The following is a 5,333-nucleotide window of genomic DNA, read 5'->3' as shown; positions in this document are numbered from 1 at the left end:
GGTGGGGGCAGTGCCAGCCGCGGCCCGGCCCGGGTGGAAGTGGCGTGCTAGGCCCTGTGTCCCTTAAAGGCTGCACGTTTGCCACCATAATTCCTGGGACTTGGCATGTGTGCCCCAGGCTGGGGAGCGGGCAGGATAAATCCTTAGGGAGAGAGCAGCTGTGTTAGAAGGTTATGCATTTAAAACTGCGTCCTATAGCAACAGATTGCCGGCCAAAGGGCACCCAAGCCGGGAAACGGCCCGCCAATCCCTCCAAGAGGAGAGGTTTTAGGGAAATCCCGGTGCAACCTTTCTGTGGGATGACACGCGGCAGATCCTTACTGTGCCGAGTTAGAGAAGGGTGTGCTCAGAGGGGGAGCTCCCAAGTTTATAATTAAGTGAAAGCAAGATGCACGACCGTGAGCTGGGCTACTGCTGTCACTGAGAAAGTCGCTCAATCATCGGCAACAGTGTGGTGATTGCAGGGGGGGGGTGTAGGAGAGGGTAAAAGGGGGTGAATGACGGTGGAAGGAGACCTGACGTGGGTGGTGGACACACAGTTCAATGCACCGATGATGCATTACAGAATTGTGCACATGAAACCTGTGTGATTCTACTAAGCACTGTCATCCCAATAAACTCAATAAAAATACATTAAAAATAATTTAAAAAAAGAAAGTCACTGGAGGGGGGTGGAGCATCCGCTCATGTGCTTGTCGGCCGTCGGTGAGTCTGCTTTGAAAACGTCTAATCAAGTCCTTTGACCAGTTTTGAATCGGGTGGAGGTGTCGTTCTTTCTTCTTTTTTTTTAAATATATTTTATTGATTTTTTACAGAGAGGAAGGGAGAGGGATAGAGAGTTAGAAACATCGATGAGACAGAAACTTCGATCAGCTGCCTCCTGCACACTCCCCACTGGGGATGTGCCCACAACCAAGGTACATGCCCTTGACCAGAATCGAACCCAGGACCCTTGAGTCCGCAGGCCGACGCTCTATCCACTGAGCCACACCGGTTAGGGCAGGTGTCGTTCTTTCTATATCCTGGATATTCACTGCCTGTTTTAGTAAATAAAGTTTTATTGAAACCCAGCCATGCCCACTCCCTGTGGATCCTCTGTGGTTGCTTTCCAGCCGCACTTGTGAGCAGTGGCCACGGTGGTGGCTGCACGGCCCGCGAAGTCCCGTTTGCGGTCTGGCCCTTTACAGAACAGGTTTTAGTTCCTGGCCTTGAAAGATACAGAAATCCTTAGGCGGGGGCGGGGGTGGGGGGCCCATTAAACGATACTCCAGTGTGACAAGGAAAGACCCTGCTGCCTCGTTATTTACAAGTTCTGGGCCGTTGTTTTTTTTTCCAAATAGCAGCTGTGGACACAAGCAAAACCCTGGAATGTCCTCGGGACCCGCCCCTCCCAGCCCCCAGTGCACAATGCCCAGAGGGAGACCATCCTCAAAAGCTGCTGGTGAGACCCTAGGCCAGGGAGGGTCCCTTCCCACAGCCCTGAGGGCTGAGTGCATGACCCCCCCCCCCCAGGCGTGAGGAGGAGTCAGGCATGTCCCCTGGAACTTGGCAGAGGCGCCCCAGAGGCCTGAGGAGGAAATGCAGCCAGGTCTGCACTTCAGCCCTCCCTAAGGACGCGGCACCTCCCGGCCTCCGGAAGCACAGCTGAAGTCAGAGCCCGACCTTTTTTTTTTTTTTTAAATTATCACCCAAGGATATTTGTCCATTGATTTTTTAGAGAGAGAGTAGAAGGGAGAGGGAAAGACAGAGATAAATATTGATGTGGGAGGAGCCTGCAACAGAGGTACATGCTCTTGACCGGTATCGAACCCAGGACCCTTTGGTCCCCAGGCCGGCGCTCTATCCACTGAGCCACACCGGCCAGGGCAGAGCCGGAGGTTTCATTCCCAGAAGGTCTTTGTCCTCCTGGAGGGGACGTTAGGCGGAGAAGCTGCGCAGGGCGTGGGTCAGCTCTCTGGAGCTTCAGACTTTGTTTAAACAAACGCAGGGTGACCCAGTTTCACCCTGAGCTCTGGGAGGGGCAAAGGGAGGGTTGGAAGGGTGACAGCCAGGAGTTCAGTCCCCGGAGGCCTCTGGCCCCGCCCGCTCCAGCCCCAAGGCCAGAGGGCCAGGCTGCGCCTGTGTCCCCGGACGCAGGGGACATGCCCACCTTCTGACCCAGTCAACCCCACTCCTGGTATCGACGTCCTTAGGGTCCTGGGCAGCAGGAAGTGTTCCCTGCGCGGCCGGGACCCAAAACAGACGGCCATCGCTAGGTGACAGAAACAAACATCTCGTCGCTGCCACAGGGTGGATGAACCTGGAAACCCGTTATGCAAAGTGGGAGAAGCCAGCCCAGGCCGGTTTGGCTACGTGGATAGAGCGTCAGCCTGCAGACTGGAGGGTCCCAGATTCGATTCCGGCCAAGGGCACATGCCCAGGTTGCAAGCTCGTGCAGGAGGCAGCCGATCGATGATTCTTTCTCATCATTAATGTTCCTTTATATGTATATATAAATATTGATGTCAGAGAGGAAGGGAGAGGGAGAGAGGGATAGAAACATTAGTGATGAGAGAGAATCATTGACGGGCTGCCTCCTGTAGGCCTCACTCTGGGGATCAAGCCCACAACCGGGCATGTGCCCTTGACCAGTATCGAACCTGGGACCCTTCAGTCCAGAGGCTGGTGCTCTATCCACTGAACCAACCTGGCTAGGGCTATCATTAAAGTTTCTCTCTCCCTCTCCCTTCCTCTCTGAAATCAATAAAAAATATATGTTAAAAATACTAGGTGTACTGGTTAATAATGCAGATTTTTTTCCAATAGACAGTGTTACACGTATGCTGATCTGTATGTGATTTGATATGTGTGCTATGTTGCTGTATTGCTCCTTCCGATGACCACCTGTTCCCATCGATGGCACACGCACGTTCTGAGCGGCACTTCAACACGTGCGAAGACGTGGGAAACTGGGTCTCTGAATGTCTTGCCTCAAAACAAGGAAATTCTATTGGGACGGTCTCCACCAATCACCTGAAAGATGGGGAATGTGTAGCCAGCGATGGACATGACTTGGAATAAAGCACTTTTGATGTTTCTCTTGAAATTATCGTGTTTTCTTTGATTACAAAATCCGAATTTTAACCAGTTAATGGCTAATCTGCATACCAGTTAACAGTGCGGATTCTGGTTAAAAGTGCGGGGGGCGGGCGGGGGGGCGGGGAACTGCTCTGGGAGCTATGAAAACTGCAGCCTGGATGCCTGGTGCCTGTGAGGGGCCTGGGACGCTTCCCTCTGGTTGCCGGAGGGGCTCAGTTTTAAAATCCTGATATTATCACCGGACATCACATCTCCCTGGCCCCTGGCTCCTCAGAGGGGAGGTGAAGGGCAGAGGGCCCGCTGGGAGTCTCTTTCTATGGAAATCTCTCTCTCTTTCTCTCTTTATCTCTGTGTCTCCATCTCTAGGTCTCTATCTACTACTACATCTCTATGTTTGTCTCTATGTTTATCTCTCTACCTTTATCTCTGCATCTATCCCTACGTCTATGTTTATCTCTATGTATATGTTTGTATCTCTCTCTCCCTGTCTATATCTAGATTTAATCTAGCACTCTCTTTTTTTAAAAAATTCTAACCTGAGGACATTTTTCCATTGATTTTTTTTAGTAAGAGTGGAAGAGAGCCAAACCGGTTTGGCTCAGTGGATAGAGCGTCGGCCTGCGGACTGAAGGGTCCCGGTTCGATTCCGGTCAAGGGCATGTACCTGGGTTGCGGGCACATCCCCAGTGGGGGGTGTGCAGGAGGCAGCTGGTCGATGTTTCTCTCTCATCAATGTTTCTAGCTCTCTGTCCCTCTCCCTTCCTCTCTGTGGAAAATCAATAAAATATTTAAAAAAAAGAGTGGAAGAGAGAGGGAAAGACAGGAACATCGATGTGAGAGAAACACATCAATTGGTTGCCTCCTGCACGCACCTGACCAGGGCTCAGGCCAGGGAGGAGCCTGCAACCGAGGTACGTGCCCTTGACTGGAATCGAACCCAAGACCCTTCGGTCCGCAGGCCGACACTCTATCCACTGAGCCACACCGGCCAGGGCACGTTTTGGGGTAAACCAGGGAGGAGCTGCCACTGCCCAGTGCTCCCCTGGTTCGAAGTCTGGTGTTGACCCTAAGAGTTCAGGAGAAACTAAAAAAAAAAAAGAAAAGAAAAAATAAAAGTGTGGATACCGCCCTAACCGGTGTGGCTCAGTGGATAGAGCGTCGGCCTTCGGACTGAAGGGTCCCGGGTTCGATTCCAGTCAAGGGCATGTACCTTGGTTGCGGGCACATACCCAGTGGGCGGTGTGCAGGAGGCAGCTGATCGATGTTTCTCTCTCATTGATGTTTCTAACTCTCTATCCCTCTCCCTTCCTCTCTGTAAAAAAATCAAAATATATATATTTTTTAAAAAGTGTGGATACCGGTTAAAAATGCGGATTTTGTGGGGGGTTCATGGGGGGATAAGGACACATTTGTAATATCTTAACTAATAAAGAATTTTTAAAAAATGCGGATTTTGTAATCAAAGAAAACACGATAATTTCAAGAGAAACATCAAAAGTGCTTTATTCAAAGTCATGTCCATCGCTGGCTACACATTCCCCACCTCTCAGGTGATTGGTGGAGAGCGTCCCAATAGAACTTTCCTTGTTTTGAGGCCGACCATTCAGAGACGCAGTTTCCCACGTCTTCGCACGTGTTGAAGCGCCGCTCAGAACGTGCATGTGCCATCAATGGGAACAGGTGGTCATCGGAAGGAGCAATACAACCAAAGAGCATAAAAACATATCAAATCGCATGTAGATCAACATACTCCATCTATTGGGGAAAATTCGCATTATTGACCAGTGTGACTCCATCTATTGGGGGAAATCCGCATTATTGACCGGTTCACCTGGTCACTCATGACATGGCATGCACGAACCTGGGAACTTTCTGCGAAGTGAGAGAAGCCAGACACACTAGGCCAGTGGTCGGCAAACTGCGGCCCCTTGAGTGTGGCTCTTCCACAAAATACCACCTGTGGGCACGCACGTACAGTGCGATCGAAACTTCGTGGCCACACTCAAGGGGCCAAAGAGCCGCATGTGGCTCATGAGCCGCAGTTTGCCGACCACTGCACTAGGCCACACAGCGGATCCGTCCACCCTCCCTCCACCCAGGCCACTGCACAGGAGGCAGACAGGTGGGCAGCAGGGGCCGTGGGGAAAGGGATGGGGAGTGAGTGCTCATAGGTGCAGGGTCTGCCCGTGTCCGAGGCTGCTGCTCTGGGGGCTGGCAGGTATGGCCCTACGAGGCACACCTGGTGCCAAAGTCCC

At 51.8% G+C, this 5,333-nt stretch overlaps 1 protein-coding gene across 1 annotated transcript in view; it reads right to left on the bottom strand.

The window, feature by feature from the left end:
* The window catches only part of ULK1 (unc-51 like autophagy activating kinase 1), a 26,899-nt gene that overhangs the window by 19,998 nt on the left and 1,568 nt on the right, over positions 1-5,333 (bottom strand).

Source organism: Myotis brandtii, unplaced genomic scaffold (genome assembly GCF_000412655.1).
Source record: "Myotis brandtii unplaced genomic scaffold, ASM41265v1 scaffold403, whole genome shotgun sequence".
In the NCBI taxonomy this organism is placed as follows: Eukaryota; Metazoa; Chordata; class Mammalia; order Chiroptera; family Vespertilionidae; genus Myotis; species Myotis brandtii.
Note: the sequence above shows the minus strand (reverse complement) of the source record. Positions and strands in the feature narration are given on the sequence as shown.